The following is a 19147-nucleotide window of genomic DNA, read 5'->3' on the forward strand; positions in this document are numbered from 1 at the left end:
TTTTCAAGAGCCATCCGTTCACATAGCTGTATGATGGCTCGTATTTCTGCTTGATGAGTTGCATTTTTACATGGCATCAGTTTTATTTTTAACATATCAAGTATTGAAAAATGGGAAAAATGTGGGGTGAAACTGGAAAAAAAAAGTTATTTTGCCACAATATTTTTACCTTTGCTTTTACTGAGTTCACTTTGTGCTAAAAACATGTTATCTTTACTTTGTGTATCAGTATAATTGCAGCAATATTGAATTTATATTGTTTTATATGCTTTGTGATGGTATTTAAAAAGATTTAAAAAATTTAAAATTTATTTTCTTTGTGTCGCTATATTATGATGACATAACTTTTAAAAAATTTCATCTATAGAGCTTGTTTTTACTGGTGCCACTTAGGGATACATACACGTTTTTTAAGCACTTTTTATTCAGTTTTTTCTCAGGGCTTGAAGTGACAAAAAAACTTAAATTCACATATTTTGATATTTTTTCTGTACACCCTGAATGATTATTATATTTTATTCTTTACTCTTGTAATATTATGGGGGGAAGGGTCCATTTTAATACTGTTGCCTTTATATACATATATATATATATATATATATATATATATATATATTGTAAGCGGTCGGTCTCTCTCTCTCAAGCAGGGCGGCGGTGACAGATTTGTTTGCAGACAAGAGGATTAAAGTCCAAATTGATGTTTTATTTTATGACACTCCGGCAATTTACAGGCAAACCCAGTTATAGTTTACTAGGTACGGTGAAGTTCCAGCACCACAAAACAAAAGCCAAACAAAATAAACTCCTGCCAGTCTGGGCTCTAACTAATACAGATTAGTTTCTAGTTCACCTATTGAGCACAGGTCCCACACAGAGACTCCGGCGTCTCTAGCCAGCAAGGCAGCCAGCTTTGTAGACTGCTTCTTTCATGCATAACTCTTCATTTCTTTTTTACTTTTATTTTAAGTCCACCTAGAGAACTTGAACATTCAATTGTTTATACAATAAACTTTAATATTTTAGTACTGCAGACGACTGATCGACACCCCCAGATTTCACCACAGACTAGGCAACCAGAGGACAGGGGGAGTCTCCTCATTCTGTCAAACTGCTCAGATGCTACAGACAGGAAAGGAAAGCATTGCAAGCTTCATATTGAAAACAATGATCTGTCCATGAAATGCGTTAATATGGTGGGTCCTCTAGATACAGAAATACTCTTTGTAATCAATATCCACTTTGCTTAATTGATGAAGATCCCTGTGTTTACCATGATTAGCTTTATAGAGAATGGCAAAAAGGCTTTTTAGCCCAGATACCTTTAAACACATAAAAAAAAAAAAAAAAAAAAAGCAAAACAGATATAACATGCATTTCTGTAACAGTGCATTGGGGAAAACAGATGTCAGTAGGTTTAGTAATATTGAAATAAAATGTTTATCCATATGTTGTTACAATATGCTTAGTTAACCCATCAGAGAATTTTGTCTACTTAATCTATAGCTTTCTTTATAAACTAACATGAACACATATTACTTGGGATTAAGCAATAGATACAGTGATATACAATATATCATAAGGGATCACTCTCTCAAGCAGGGCGGCGGTGACAGATTCCTTCTTAGACAATGGGGTTCAAGTCCACATGGCGCTTTATTCTAGCACTTCAGCACCAGCACAAACATAAATATAAACCAAAATAAATACCTGCCCGTCTGGTCTCTACCTAATATATGTGTAGTCTCTTTCTCACCCATAGAGAGCAGTTCACAAACAGGGTATCAGGTTCCAACATTCAGCAGGTCAGCTTATCAGGCACTGTCCCACACAGGGGAGAGATCTGTCTTCATACAGCCTTGTGGCCCCTCAGCCCTCCTGGCTGAGACCACACAGAGCCTCTGCAGCCCCCCTCTCTAGGATCACTTTCTCTCCCCCAGACTCATACACTGAGATGTTGGTTTTTCCCTTATTGATTACAGCCCAGCTGACCTCACCTATGATCTCCTCAGCTAAAGGCAATATGTGTACTGGAAGGGTGTGGACTGACAGATCCCACTACCAAACCCCACCAGTCCAAATAAAATCCAGAACCGAATCTAGACAAAACTGTCTCGGCAAACTACACTTTGCTGAAACCACTGCAGCTTTTCTGGTTTTTAGTTATCTCACCCAGCTGAGGTGTCTGGGTGGGATATACACACCTTCCAACACTGTACACATTACCAATAAATATATATATTTTTTCACTATATATATTTTGGGAGGACTGCTGGACCATATTTTGCTGCTTCCACAAGGAGGACTGGTGGGTTGAACTGGTCACAGCTAGGAGGCTGTCTGACCAAAGCTGAATACCACAGTGTGAACACTAAACTAGAGGTGAGTTAGGGAGACTTCTGTATAGTGAGCACCTAGCCAGGCAAGGGTTTATTGTTTTGTGTTGGTGTAACACGTTGTGATATGAAGCTGCGACTTCATGGTGCCGAGTGATGCCAAACTTGGAAGTGTGATGTGCTGTGTGACAAATAAAGCACTGTTTGAGCTTGAAAACCACCTGTTTGATAAGAAGACTGTCATTGCCGACCCCTGAGAGAGAACGATCCCTTACAATATATTTCCTGAATATATACACTATATATTTGAATATATATATATAGAGAGAGAGAGAGAGAGAGAGAGAGATAAAATATATAGATATACATAGATCAATAGACCAGCACTCCATGCTGCTAAGAAACTTGAAACATGCTCCATTCTATTTCAATAGGTCTGCGAGAAAAACAGACCGCACATGGATGTCGCAAATTATTACAATGACCATCAGTATATTAGCACCACGCTCTAACATTTTATGAGAGATTATTTAATGCAGTGACAATTTTTAAAATATATCAAAAGTTTAGTGAAATTACTGTTAAGGAAAAAATTGCAACAAATGTAAAATACAAGATGGGTGTTTAGGCTTCGGTTGGGTACACTGTAGTGTATGAAATATTTGTATGATGCAGCTGCAGACATATCATATATACAATCTGTGGAGTTCCACATGGACAAGGCCCGTATCATGTGCTTCATAATAACTGGTTGATTGTTATATATAAGGGTAAGTTCTGTAATGATCTGTAAGAGCACAAAGAGACCATATACTGTTCCTGCACAGAGGCCCTTTGCTGTCGATATCTAATGTACTGTTAACACTTAAACGTTTATCATGCTGCAATATTCTAATCAGAAAAAAACTGATGGATGAATTATAAATCAATAGTGGTAAAATAAATCATAATGATCCCATCATTTCTATAGTGGATCCTTTTAAAATAGAAGTCATGGAGTCAGTGCAAACAAACCCCCATGGCTCCCAATCACCAGACCAAATAAGTACTGTATGTTCCTGCGTTTAAGACTACTTTTTTAACACATGAAAATCTTCTCAAAAGTCGGGGGTCATCTTATACGCCGGGTGTCGTCTTATATGCCGGTATACGGCGTGCTGAAACTTACTTCCTAGCCGGATGGAGAAGCTGTCCTTCTCCAGCTTCAGGGACAGACGCCCTCTAGCTGAGCCACCGTGCGCTGCATCCCGGCCAGCCGCTCCAGAAGCAGCCCCCTCTCCCTGCTCTCAGTGGTTTTCTCATGCTGGCAGTATCACATTGCGTACTACCGCTCAGATCGTATTGAAGACAGGGAGGGCTGGGCAGGGAGAGCTGATCCACCCAATCCAAGCAGGCTTTGTATGGTGTGCACAGAAAATACCAGTACATGGCTTGCCCTGATTGGCTGGTTGTTGTATACTGGGTTGGATTGGCGATTCTGAGGGAAGGCAGGGGGGAGCAGGAGCATCTGCACTTCAGCCAATTCTAATGTTGGAACGGCGGATCTCTAATGAAGTTTGGTGTGCATCTTATCTGTGGTGAAAAAACAGAGTCTATCTGGGGAGCAGATACCTGTGGTGGTGAATACAGTACAGCACCAGTATCTGTACCGGTTTATACAGTACAGCACCTGTACACACAGTACAGCACCAGTATCTGTACCGGTTCATACAGTACAGCACCAGTATCTGTACATACAGTACAGCACCAGTACATACAGTACAGTATACAAATGGAAAAGTTGGGGGTCGTCTTATACGCCCAGTCGTCTTATACACCGGAAAATATGGTACAAATAGTTTAGTTAACTGCATTAGACAATAAACATGAGGCTTTTGGGGGTAGATAGCTCCGTAATATGTCATCCAGTGGGCTTACAGATTCTCACGTAATCCGAGAGAAAAAAACATCCATGTGTCACTGTGAAAATGAGACTTGCTAGGGTGGAGTACCACACATGATTATTGTGAGCTGTTGCCAGCAAGGACTTAAGTAGTCGATATACAGTAATATAAAGTTGTGGCACTCATTGAAAATTCATGCAATTCAGGTCGTTTATTTTACACATTTAGACAAGAAAGGCCATGATCCAGTTACAAAATTAATAAATTGTAAAGATTGGATAGCCACTCTCCTTGTTGATGTTTGACCGAACGTTTCTGTCCATACGTACATTCTTCAGCGGTCTAATGATTTCTGGCTCGGAGATGTAGGAACATGATCATTAGACCACTGAAGAAATTCCATATGGACTGAAACATCTGGTCAAACAGCAACAAGGAGAGTGGCTATCCAATCTTCACAATTTATTTATCTTCACAAAGGTTCATGATCCAGTTTATAGGAAATGTAATGCTACGTAACCACTATCCATATGTGAGCCGGACGTTTCGATCTATAGGAATCTTCTTCAGTGGCTTGGAGTTTCTATAGAAAAATAAAAGCACATCTATAATGAGGTATCTGAACCCTTTGTGATAAATTAAGTATTCAAGATGATCATATAAACAAATAATTATATACATAGTGAGTAGAGATGAGCGAATCGAAGCTGACAAAGTGGAATTCAATCCGAATTTTAGGAAAAATTTGATTCGCAATGAATGCAAATTTCCTCGCGCTTTGTGGTAAAGAATCGCAATTTTCCTAAAATGGTGGCTACACGTGTGAGGACTGAGGGCAAGGAACACTGGGAAGGCGGGATCACCCAGATTGACATGCCTGCATACAGCCAATCAGCAGCCAGCCCTGTGATGTCACAGCCCTTTAACTACGGCCCCCATTTTAGATTCTGCCATTTTCCAGCATTCAGAGTGCAGGGACAGACATGTGAAGGCGCTAGGGAGAGCACTTGGAAAAACCTCTATGTTTAAAAAAAAAACGGAAAAAAGGATTTATAAGTGCAGGGAGGAATCATTTCACAGCATCTTAGTGCAGGCAGAGACGTTTGAAGGCTCTAGGGACATTGATAGTAAAGTGATTTACAAGTGCAGGAAACGATTATTTGGGGATCCAAATAGTCATTAGCTGTCATTCCAGCTTTTTGTTATTGGGCTGTAAGTGTTATGGCGAAAAGTCTTCAGTGGCTTTTATCTTAGTATCTTATTCAGTATGACAAGAAAAAAATATATGCACAGCACTGTTGCAGTTATTTCTGGTGAAAGCATATAGGGGCGTATTTCAGCAAAAAAAGAAAAATATATAAACACTGCACTGTTGTTATTTCTGGTGAAAGCATATAAGGGCGTAGTTCAGTACAACAAGAAAAATATATATGCACCGCACTGTTGCAGTTATTTCTGTTGAAAACGTACAGGGGCATATTTCACTACAGCAAGAAAAATATATATACACGGCACTGTTGCAGTTATTTCTGGTGAAAGCATATAGGGGCGTATTTCAGTAAAAAAAGAAAAATATATACACACTGCACTGTTGTAGTTATTTCTGGTGAAAGCGTATAGGGGCGTATTTCAGAACTACAAGAAAAAAATATCACAAACTTCACTCTTTGATTGTTTTGTAGTCTAAGCACATAGTGGCCTATTTCAGTCCAACAAGAAAAATATATACGCACTGCACTGTTGCAGTTATTTCTGGTAAAAGTGTATAGGGGTGTATTTCAGTCCAACAAGAAAAATATATCCGCATTCACTTCTCCAGTTATTTCTGTTGAAAGTGTATAGGGGTGTACTTCATTAAAAAAAGAAAGATATATACGCACTGCACTGTTGCACGATGTAGCAGTAAGACAGCACTACTCACTGTTTATCCAGTAGTTCCAATTTGTGGTGGTGCCTGCAGCGTTGGATCCCAGTCATGGGGTTCCCGTAGTTGCCAGCAATAAAGAGTGAAGCCACGGCACTCCAATGGATATTTTCCAGTATCTTTATTACACCTAAGTCAGTAGCAACGTTTCGACCTTACGGTCTTTATCAAGCTCACATTATAACATTGACACAGTGAACATTTAAATACCACCCCAAGGCCTCACATTGGTTACAGTTTGGCCCATCCCATTAACCCCCTATGTGCCTCCTAAAAACCTCAATCCGTATTTTACATCCTCATTTACCTTCCAATCATGAATGGACATTCAAACCCTTGCATACCATGTCCATACATGGTTACAAACTGTAACCAATGTGAGGCCTTGGGGTGGTATTTAAATGTTCACTGTGTCATTGTTATAAGGTGAGCTTGATAATGCTACCGGATACTGGAAAATATCCATTCGAGTGCCGTAGCTTCACTCTTTATTGCTGCACTGTTGCAGTTATTTCTGGTGAAAGCATATAGGGGCGTATAGTGGCCTATTTCAGTCAAACAAGTTATTTCTGTTTAAAGTGCATAGGGGTGTATTACAGTAAAAAAAAGATAAATATATACCCACTGCACTGTTGCAGTTATTTCTGTTTAAAGTGTATAGGGGTGTATTACAGTAAAAAAAGAAAAATATATACCCACTGCACTGTTGCAGTTATTTCTGGTGAAAGCATATAGGGGCGTAATACAGTAAAAAAAGAAAACTATATACGCAATACACTGTTGTAGTTATTTCTGGTGAAAGCATATAGGGGCGTAGTTCGGTACAACAAGAAAAATATATACGCACTGCACTGTTGCAGTTATTTTTGGTGAAAGCGTATAGGGGCATATTTCAGCCCAACAAATAAAAATATTTACGCATTTTACTTCTGCAGTTATTTCTGTTGAAAGCGTATAGGGGCTTACTTCATTAAAAAATGTAAATATATATGTAAAACACTGTTGCAGCTATTTCTGGTTAAAGCGTATAGGGGCATATTTCAAAACTACAAGAAAAATATATACTCACTTCATTCTTTGATTGTTTTCTAGTCAAAGCATATAGCAGCCTATTTCAGCCCAAGAAAAGTATATTCTCAGTTCACTTCTGCAGTTATTTCTGTTGAAAGCGTATAGGGGCGTACTTCATTAAAAAAGAAAATATATATGCACTGCACTGTTGCAGTTATTTCTGATGAAAGCATATAAGGGCGGATTTCAGTACTACAAGAAAAATATATACGCACTGCACTGTTTCATTTATTTCTGTTTAAAGCGAATAGGGACGTATTACAGAAAAAAAAGAAAAATATACAGTATATGCACTGCACTGTTGCAGTTATTTCTGGTGAAAGCATATAGGGGCGTAGTTCAGTACTACAAGAAAAATGTATTCTCAGTTCACTTCTGCAGTTATTTCTATTTCTGTTAAAAGCGTATAGGGGCTTACTTCATTAAAAAAAGAAATATATACGCACTGCACTGTTGCAGTTATTTCAGATGAAAGCATATAGGGGCAGTATTACAGTAAAAAAGAAACATTTATACGCACTGCACAGTTGCAGTTATTTCTGGTGAAAGCGTATAGGGGCGTATTACAGTAAAAAAAAAGAAATATATACGCACTGCACTGTTGCAGTTATTTCTGTTTAAAGCGTATAGGGAGCCTATTTCAGTACTTCCAGAAATATATATACACACTTAACTCTAAGTTATTTCTGGTCAAAGCGGATAGGGGCGTATTTCAGTACTACTAGAAAATATATTCTCAGTGCATTTCTGCAGTTAATTGTGGTGAAAGCGTTTAGTGGACTATTTTAGTACAAAAAGAAAAATATATTTGTCGCTTTTAGGGGTGTTTTAATTTTTGTTTAATTTGTGTAGTTCAGCTACAAGTCAGGCAGAGAAGTGCCAGGCCATGCACAGAGGAGTGGCCGAAGCCTGAATGTTATGGGCTCAAGCAGAGGTCACGGCAGAGTAAGTTGACGTGGCAGCAGGAGTCACAACGAGAGGCCTGAGCTTCCGGTGTCATCTAGCGTTCGTGTCTTGACCAGTGAACCCAGCGGTTTTTTATTGGTTAGCTCGGTCATCCAAGTCATCACAAGTGACATCCTTTGCTGTTCCCTCAGCCACAGAAGTATTGTATGCTGTGGGCTCAGCTCCACTATACAGCGACAGCTACTGCCCAGCAAAGATCTGGATGAGAAATACGCAGCTTCCTCTGCTAGGCGGGCAAGTAGTGATGAGGAGAGTGGCGCAAGAGCTTGTGTTACGAGCAGTCAGGCTCCTGACCCAGAGACCGTTGAGGAAGACATCTGTGACGTGCAGACACTACTTGATGATGATGAAGCCGATCACACTTGGGAGCCGGGTGCAGAAGGGGCTTCATCATCATCAGGAGAAGAGGGTGTCAGCTTGCCAGTGAGGCAGCGGCTGAGCCAGCAAGGTGGTAGCATGGCCGGGAGTCAGCAGGGTGGCAGCAGTTGCAGGTCGGAAGCCAAACGTGCTAGTGGTAGACCACCTGCTTTTCAGCAGCCTACATGCCCGGGAAGTAGTGGGGCAGGAGTTCTCTGAGGCTGCGGCGGTAGCAGTCAGTCAGTGCGGACTGTTGGGGGGGAAAATCATCTACTCAGCGGTGTGGCAGTTTTTTATTAAGCTTCCAGAGGAGGTTAACATGGCCACATGTATAATAAGTCGGCAGAAGGTGAAGCGTGGCCAGGATGCCAATGTTGGTCCTACGGTCCTGCATCAACATATGCAGCGTCACCACAGTGGCCTGGAAGAACCAAGGCTCCGATGTGGTGGTCCAGCCTGCCGCAGCTACCGCTGCATCACCCAGTGGCACGCGCCCGATTTCAGCCAGTCAAGGCTCCACCACCTCAGCCGAAGGGAGCTTTCCGTCATTCCCATCTACTGCTGGTCCAGATGCTCCTGTTCCTACTCCTCGTCAGTCATTCCATCAGCAATAGATCACCGAAGCGATTGCCAAGAGACAGCAGTATGCGTGCACTATCCAATGGCGCAGAAGCTGAACGTGCTCCTGTCCAAGTTGCTGGTGCTGCAGTCCCTCCCTGGTGCTGCAGTGGACTCTGCACCTTTCAGAGAACTGATGGCTTGTGCCGAGCCGAGGTGGAGAGTTCCAAGCTGTCATTTATTTTCGAAAAAGGCAGTGCCCTGCACAAATATGTCGAACAGAAGGTGGGCTAGTCCTTGAGCCTGCCGGTGTCTGCCAAAGTGCACGGCAGTGCTGACGTATGGAGCTGTAACTACAGTCAGGGACAGTACATGTCCTTTACGGCCCACTGGGTGAATGTGGTTCCTGCACAGCCACAACAGCATTGTGGCCAGGTCACCCCGCTTCTGCCTCCACGTTGTCACGCCCTTGGTCCTGCAACAATGTCTGCCTCCTCATCCTTCACCATGTCTTCAGCCTCCACTACAGGGACAAGTCACAGTGCCCCTCCAGCATACCACATGTGCAGGGCTCGGTGGTGTCACGCTGTTCTGCAGCTGGTTTGCCTTGGTGAACGGAGTCACACAGGGGAGGAACTGCTCTGTGTGATGCATCAAGAAATCAAATCCTGGCTTTCTCTGCGTCAACTGACAATTGGAACCATGCTGACTGACAATGGGAAGAACATGGTGTTGGCGCTGCATCAAGGAAGGCTGAGCCATGTGCCCTGCATGGCACATGTGTTCAATCTGGTTGTCAAGTGGTTCCTAAAGTCTTACACTAATCTGCAAGACATCCTAAAAATGGGCAGGAAACTTTCCATGTACTTCAGCCACTCGTACACTGCAAAGCACATACTCCTTAAGCTGCAGCAGCAGAACAGCATACCCCAACATAGGCTGATATGCAAGGTTTTCACCCATTGGGATTCCACCCTCCATATGTTGGACTGACTATATGAACAGAGAAAGGCCATCAATGAGTTCTTGATGGTGCAAGCGGATAGGACTGGAGTATTCCACTGTGTAACTTTGATGTCAGCCAGTGGCAGCTCATGCGTGACACCTGCCATTTGCCCTTTGAAGAGGCCATGTTATTTGTCAGTCACCAGGACTACGGAATGAACAACGTCATTCCACTGCTTCATGTCCTGGTACATATGCTGGTAACTATGGCTGGTCAGGGGACAGAAGAAGTAGCTACTAGATCTCACGGCCACATGAGCCCTGTGGGGGCTGAACTGGAGGAGGAGGAGGAGGGGGAGGAGGACATTGGAGCACAGGCAATGTGGAGCCAAATGGGTGTTTTTTCTACGCAGCTGAATGGAGAGGAGGAGTAGGAGCAGCCAGAGGAGCTACAGGGTGAAGAGGATGATAAGACAGAGGATCCAGACACACCTTGGCAGTATGCAAGTGGAGATGAAGGCAGGGAGTCTCTTGAGTCACTTGTACAAATGGCCCGATGCATGCTCACTTGGTTGCGTAGAGACAGCCTAATTGTCACCATTTGGCAGAGGGATGACTTCTGGCTCTCCACCTTGTTGGACCCTTGCTACCGGACCAGAATGGGGGACTTTTTTACACCCACAGAGAGGGAGGGCAAACTGAACTACTACAGAGACATCCTATGTAGTCATTTGGCTGCTGCCTATCTGCGCCATCGTCCATCCTCTTGCAGGTCTGACCAGGGGGGCCCTCTGCAACTAAGTTCCACTGCCATGGCTGCTGGGGAGGGGTGGGATGGCAGGAGCAGTACCAGCTCCATCAGTAGCAGCCTGAGTCTACAGTCTCTGATGAGTAGCTTTCTTCACCCGCATAGTGAAGAAGCTACTCACCAACAGCAGCAGATAGACTTGGAGCAGAACCTGAACCAGCAGGTAGTGGTATACTTGGGCAGCACCCTGCCCCCCAACATTGAAGATCTGCTGGACTACTGGGTAGCCAAACTTGATTTGTAGCCGCAACTAGCAAAGTTTGCCCTGAAAAAGCTGTCCTGCACGGCCAGTAGTGTGGCATCAGAGCAGGTTTTTAGTGCGACGGGGGAAATAGTTACCCCAAAGAGAACTCGCCTGTGGAGAGACTGACCTTTGTCAAGATGAATCAGGCGTGGATCAGCCAGGATTTCCAACCACCAATTCCTGATAATCCATGGTGCCACACCAACACTTTGATAAAAAGAGACCGGTTTCTTATGGCTACCTGCATAAGCTACTACTCTGGTGCTGCCAACCACCTGATGCCACACATCTGATGCGGTGTTCCTTTTTTCACCCACCTTTGTCAGCGTGTACTGGTATTACCACCCACTGCCCCACACTGTTACTCGGTCACTAGGTGGTTTCCTGTTGCAGCTGCTGCTGCCATCTCCAAACTATGTCACCTTGCCACTCTGTGGTATCCTGATGAGGCTGCTGCTACAGCCATCTCCACACTATGTGACCTTGCCACTCTATGGTCTCCTCATGCTGCTGACAACTGCACACTATGTCATCTTGTCACTCTGTGGCCTCCTAATGCTGCCTTACACCTCCAAACTATGTCACCTTGAAACTCTGTGGTCTCCTGCTGCTGCAATCTCTGTGGTACCCACCTGATGCTGCTGCTGCTACTGCCATCTCCACACTATGCCACCTTGACACTCTGTGGTCTCCTCATGCTGCTGCCATATCCACACTATGTCACCTTGCCACTATATTACCTCCTGATGCTGCTGCCACCTCCAAACAATGTCAACTTGCCACTCTGTGTTATCCTGCTGCTGCTACTTCTGCAATTTCTACACTATATCACCTTGCTACTCTGTGGTCTGCTTATGCTGCTGCCAACTCATTTTGTCACCTTGCCACCTTGTAGCCTCCTGATGCTGCCGCCACCTCCAAACTATGTCACCTTGCCACTGTGTGGTATCCTGCTGCTGCCATCTCCACATTATGTCACCTTGCCACTCTGTCGTCTCCTCATGCTGCTGCCAACTCCACACTATGTCACCTTGTCACTCTGTGGTATTCTCCTGATGCTGCTGGTGCTGCTGCCAACTCCACACTATGTCACCTTGCCACTCTGTAGTCTCCTGCTGCTGCCATCTCCACACTATGGCAGCAGGAGGAGATGGTCAGCGTTCACCTCATGCTGCCGATACACCAGCCGGCACCACTGACATAAGGTTTTTGACCAAAAACCAAAAAACCTCAGTCTACCAATAAACCTGAAAAATACAAATAATCCAGTTGTGATAGTGCGCCTCCTACTTTCCATATGTTCGACCGAAACAGTCAAGCGTCCTTTCTTCTTGTTCACACTGTATAACCCAAGTGGTGGGGTGGCTCCCACCCAAGGGATTTGGAGAGATCTGGGCTGCACCAACTGTGAACCGTCCACAAACAACCGTCACTGGGGTTGCACCCAATTAGGTGCAACCATAAAAGGTGAGCAAACAAAACCCTTTTTTTTGGTGGATTTTCCACTTATTGAACATACTCACCCTATGAGCGCCTTTCTCTACTATACACTATGTCACCTTGCCACTCTGTGGTCTCCTTATGCTGCTTCCAACTCCACATTATGTCACCTTGCCACTCTGTGTTATCCTACTGCTGCCATCTCCACACTATGTCACTTTGCCACTCTGTGGTCTCCTCATGCTTCTTCCAACTCCACACCATGTCACCTTGCCACTCTGTGGCCTCCTGATGCTGCCGCCACCTCCAAACTATGTCACCTTGCCACTGTGTGGTATTCTGCTGCTGCCATATCCACATTATGTCACCTTGACACTCTGTGGTCTCCTCATGCTGCTGTCAACTCCACACTATGTCACCTTGCCACTCTGTGGTAGCCTGCTGCTGTCATATCCACATTATGTCACCTTCCCACTCTGTGGTCGCCTCATGCTGCTGCCAACTCCACACTGCTGTTACTGTCACCACCTCCAGACTCAGTCATTGTGCCCCCCTGTGGCCTCCTGATGCTGCCGCCACCCTCATACTCTGTCATTGTGCCAATCTGTGGCCTCCTCATGCTGCTTCCACCTCACCACTATGTTATAGGGCCACTCTGTGGACTTCTAATGCTGTTCCCACCCTCCCCACTTCATGACTGCGCCACTATTTTGCCTTTTGGCCTGGCTGACATAATGATTTATTTGACCTTTCTTATCATCTGACAGAAGGAAGGAAAAGTGAGATGCACAATAGATCCTGTCTGTGTAGCAGCTATAAGGCCTGTATAGTCCCATCAGAATTGGCTTATGATTTGGTAGCCAAAAGCAGGAGTAGGTATAAAACACAGAAGACATGCAAATATTCCATTCACAGTGTCATCTCTGTTTTACATCCACTCCTGTTTTTTGGGGGGGCATTAGGAATACTGATGGATTATTGAGCAAATGCTGACCGAGTGAAGGTGCATGCTCCGCAGACTGGATCCGTTTATTGGGGGTTATTGTTCTGAAGGATCAGAGGAAGGGCAAAATAATCAGTGACGTCAATACAAACTTACTGCTGACACCCTCTCCACTCTGTCCGGGGGGGCTCTACTTGTATACACGTTTAATTGAACAGTTTCTGTAGACATCTATGTGGGATCTGCTGTCGACTGTGTAAAAGGAGTGTGCTTCTTCTTGACGCTAAAATAGACCTCTAAGGCTGAGTTCATATTCAAGTTATTTGGTCAGTGTTGGCCCCGTGACTGCCCAAATAAGTGAAGTATGCAGTAATTCTAAGAGTGACGCCTGTCATGTGCTTGTCATACTGACTCAAAGCATTGTTTCACTACCACAGCAGACTCCCTATGCGTGTTACTGCAAGGCACAGTGTTATACACCCCTATAAAGGCTCTCTGCGGCCTTGAAATAGCAGTTTTTATGGGATTTGCTGCAAATAAATTCTGATCAAAGCAAGTTTTTCTGAAAAATTTGGCGAACTGGCCGAATCAAAATTTTAAAAAATTCGCTTATCTCTAATAGTAAGGATAGAGACCAACATACAGAGAAAAAGTTGTAGGAAGAGAGAGTATGGCAGGAATCTCAGGGTGCCATAGACTCCAAAACCATTACATTTCTCACCAAGCAAGACCCTGGTATTTTACACAGTGCCTAAGATACACAAGAGGCTCAATCACCACTCTGGATGCCCTATAGTGGCTTTCACTGACTCCATCTTCTCACCTCTGGCGATTTACATAGAAAAAATAACGCATTAAATAATCTAAGTCGTTCTTACTTGACACCTAGAACTTACTCTCTAAACTACACCAGCTCGCGGAAATACCCAATAGTCTTCTAGTGACACTAGACGTCAACAGCTTTTATACGTCTATCTAGCATGATAAAGGCATAGTGGCAACAACCCGATTACTTGCTGAGCACTCCACACTAAGTATTATTCAACAAGAGTTTTGTCTCAAATTACTTAACATCGTATTGACCAAAAACATATTTTTATTTGGAGATACATTCTATAGACAAAAATGGGGGACCGCGATGGGATCTAATGTGGCCCCTCTATATGCTAACGCTTATATAATTGCATTTGAGGAGGATTTTGTATACTCCGCATCCAACTTTTCGCGAATATGCCATTACATGGTTTAGTTTTATTGATGACATTGTTTGCATATGGAGTGGCCCCAAACACACTATCCATGAATTTGTACAAGACCTCAACAAAGTTTATCCTGAATTGGGGTTCACCACCCATGTAAGTAACGAGAGAATTAGCTTTCTCAACACTTTAGTACAAATCGACGGAATAGGCACCATCACGATAGATTTATACAGTAAGCCCACTGACCGTAATAGCCTCTTGCAATACAATAGCTGCCACCCCAAAGCTACCAAGAAATCCCTTCACCGATCGCAGTACATAAGGATTAATCGCATTGTCTCAAGTAATAACACTAAAAAAAGAAAGACTCCAAGAGATGACTCAAAAATTCTGCATGCAAGGCTATCCACAACCTCTCCTTGAAACCACCTTAACTAATCTTAACAGAACCCCATCACCAAAGAAGGACAACACCATGAGAATCGCATGTGTTACTACCTATCATTCTCTCATGCCCCAAATTTACCAGGCTTTGAAGAAACAATGGTCACTTCTTGTTCAAGCATATCTCCAGATCCATGAATTTCAACAAACGCCATTAATAAGTTACAAAAGACCCCACAACAGTAGGGACAGTTAGTTAGGAGAAACCAGTACAACAGGTTTTTCCGTAGTCAACGACAAGTAACATTTCCGTGCTTGGGTTGTGCACAGTGCTCTAATGTCATTAAAGGTGAATATGTGACTCACCCACACACGGGACATCGCTTCTCCATCAAAGGCTTTTTTACCTGCGATTCCAGTTTCGTAGTTTATGTAATGAAATGCCTATGTGGTCTAGCGTACAATGGTGAGACCACACAACATATCCGGGACCGTATAAGCAAGCATAAATCGACCATATGCTTGGTTCATACGATGTTACCTGTACCTCATCACCAGATGTGACTGAAATAAACCCTTAGCTGAGGTGAGCTATATCAGTATGGAGCCCCAACTGTTAATCTCAGAGAGAATTTTCCAGACCAGACGCAACTGTAACAAACCCCCTAGCCGCTGTGACATGTATCAGTCTGGAGAACCTAACTGTTTAGCTCAGAAAGAATTAGATGCAACCGTATCAAACGCTCGGCTCAGGTATTGCATGTATTAGTCTGGAGTCTCTACTGTTTAGCTCAGAGAGAATTGTGTAGACAGGATGTGACTGTAACCAACTCTTGGCTTCGGTGAGATGTATCAGTCTGGAATTCTTACTGCTTAGCGCAGAGAGAATTGTAGCTACTGGGTGCAATTGTAACAAACCCTCAGCTGCAGTGACATGTATCAGTCCGGAGTCTTTTCTGCTTAGCACAGGGAGAATTTTATAGACTGGATGTAATTGTAACAAACCCTCAACTGAGGTGACATATATCAGTCCCCCTACCCCTAATTTGCCGGTATTGTGTCTCTATAGTAGCATGAACAAAACAATTTTTGTATAATTTTCCAAATATTTTTGACTTCCTGGGATGGAAGATTCTCTGGCTTGTATCCCTTTGAACCGTTAAGGCTACTTTCACACTTGCGGCAGAGTGATCCGGCAAGCAGTTCGGTCGCCAGAACTGCCTGCCGGATCCGGCAAAACGTATGCCAACTGATGGCATTTGTGAGACTGATCAGTATCCTGATCAGTCTGAAAAATGCCTAATCCGTCTTACAAATGCATTGAAATGCTGGATCCGTCTTTCCGGTGTCATCTGGAAAAATGGATCCGGCATTTATTTTTTTCACATACACGGATCCGATATTCTGGTATTTTGAATATCGGATCCGGCACTAATACATTCCTATGAAAAAAAAATTACGGATCTGGCATTCAGGCAGTTTTCTTGGCCGGAGATAAAACCGTAGCATAATGCGGTTTTATCTTTTGCCTGATCAGTCAAAAAGACTGTGGCACGTCGGGTGCCTACGCTGGGAAATATGAGTCCTAGTTTATATGTTGATACTCCTAAAATACAACCGACTTGGCTGGCTACCAGAAGAAATTACAAGTGTGGGCATGGCAGATACATTTGTTGCAGCCACATGAAAGTAGACAGAACCTTTGAATCCACAGCAAACCGCAATAAATTTGAGGTTAAAACCTATCTGAATTGCAACACTAAATTTGCCGTATACTTAATTAGATGCGAGGTCTGTTCACTTTAATATGTAGGCTGTACAACAAATGAGATCAAAACCAGAATAAGAAAACACATTTCAGACATATCCCATTTTAAAACGCAGAACATTTCTGCTGCCAGTCTGCATTTTGCTTTAGTACATGGAGGCGATTCTTCAGCCCTGACTGCACAAGGCATAGAAAGGGTTACAGCTCCCCTGCGAGATGGAGATCATCGGGGGAAAGCTTCTCAATAGAGAGGCTTTCTGGATGCTCCAGTTAAGTACGTGTTTTCCCACAGGTTTAAATAAAAGACATGACTTGATCTTACAGTACCATTGACAAATTATTCGCAGTTGACCATTGTATTATTAGATTTTTTATTTTATCAGATTGTAAAAGTTTTTATAAGAATATCATGTGTTCTGATTTTATTAAGTAGTTTCCGATCATGTGACACCTGAACCATTACTGATAGGTGCAAGAGGAGTATATAGAAAACTGCCTGATATTTGTTACTTATGTCATGATGAACCATAAACATAGTAGCATAGTACATAACATAAGGCCGAAAAAAGACATTTGTCCATCCAGTTCGGCCTGTCATCTTGCAAGTTGATCCAGAGGAAGGCAAAAAAAAAACTGTGAGGTAGAAGAAGAATTTTTCCCACTTTAGGAGAATAAAAGATTCCTTCCCAACTCTAATCAGGCAATCAGAATTACTCCCTGGATCAGCGACCCCTCTCTAGTAGCTATAGCCTGTAATATTATTACACTCCAGAAATTCATCCAGGCCCCTCTTGAGTTCCTTTATTGTACTCACCATCACCACCTCCTCAGGCAGAGAGCTCCATAGTCTCACTGCTCTTACCGTAAAGAATCCTCTTCTATGTTTGTGTACAAACCTTCTTTCCTCCAGACGCAGAGGATGTCCCCTTGTCACAGTCCTGGGGATAAATAGATGATGGGAGAGATCTCTGTACTGACCCCGGATATTTATACATAGTAATTAAAACCTCCCTCAGTTGTCTTTTTTCTAAAGTGAATAACCCTAATGTTGATAATCTTTCAGGGTACTGTAGTCCACTCATTCCAGTTATTACTTTAGTTGCCCTCCTCTGGACCCTCTCCAGCTCTGCTATGTCTGCCTTGTTCACAGGAGCCAAGAACTGTACACAGTACTCTATGTGTGGTCTGACTAGCGATTTGCAAAGTGGTAGGACTATGTTCTCATCACGGGCATCTATGACCCTTTTGATGCAACCCATTATCCTTTTGGCCTTGGCAGCAGCTGCCTGACACTGGTTTTTGCAGCTTATTTTGCTGTTTATTAAAATGCCTAGATCCTTTTCCATGCCAGTGTTACTGAGTGTTTTACCATTTAGTATGTATGGGTGACTTGCATTATTCCTTGCCATGTGCATAACCTTACATTTGTCAGTCTATCCAGATCCCTCTGCAGCAGTATACTGTCCTCTTCACTGTTAATTACTTTACACAGTTTAGTGTCATCAGCGAAAATTTATATTTTACTATGCAAGCCTTCTACAAGATCATTAATACATATATTGAAGAGAATAGGGCCCAATACTGACCCCTGAGGTACCCCACTAGTGACAGTGACCCCATCTGAGTGTGTACCATTAATAACCACCCTCTGTTTTCTATCATTGAGATAAAGGAGATAAAAAAAGGAAGGGGGGGGGGGTTAATCTCTAGTCTTCCCAAAGGAAGTTCGAGAGTATCCAGCAGGGCGCCAAGGGAGGGACCTGAAAATGTATTGGACCAAGGCAAAAAAGTGATGTACTTTCGTATTAATGCTGTTGGAGGGATATTAGGCTGCCAGGGGGAAAAGAACCAACAGGGGAGCCCCCTAATGGATGAGGTATAAGCACGCAAGGTAGAAAAAAAATTGTTTTTCACCCCTTTAGACGGCGCCACCGTCCCTTAGATGAGAATATGTAATAAAATATCCGCTTATTAGTAAGTTATTACAATTTAAGTTTGGTATGTTATTAAAATTCATATATTCAGAGGCTCAAATAGCGGCTATGATGTCATGTTACAAATAAATAATAAAAACAATTTTAACTCACTTCACCCAGGAGGTCCCGGATGGGATATGCTCCTGATGAAGGGGTCTCTTATACCCCGAAACGCGTAGAGCAAGATTCCTTCACCCCACCCTGTGGGTTAAATAAAAGACGTTTGACAAGAAGCTCGATTGGACTGCTGTCATTTCGTGAGATTCTACAGGCGACCCAGGCGCAGGAGGTGATCCAGTGGGTGTCTTGAGTTTATCCCATCCGGGACCTCCTGGGTGAAGTGAG

Source organism: Bufo gargarizans, chromosome 4 (assembly GCF_014858855.1).
Source record: "Bufo gargarizans isolate SCDJY-AF-19 chromosome 4, ASM1485885v1, whole genome shotgun sequence".
Taxonomy (NCBI): Eukaryota; Metazoa; Chordata; class Amphibia; order Anura; family Bufonidae; genus Bufo; species Bufo gargarizans.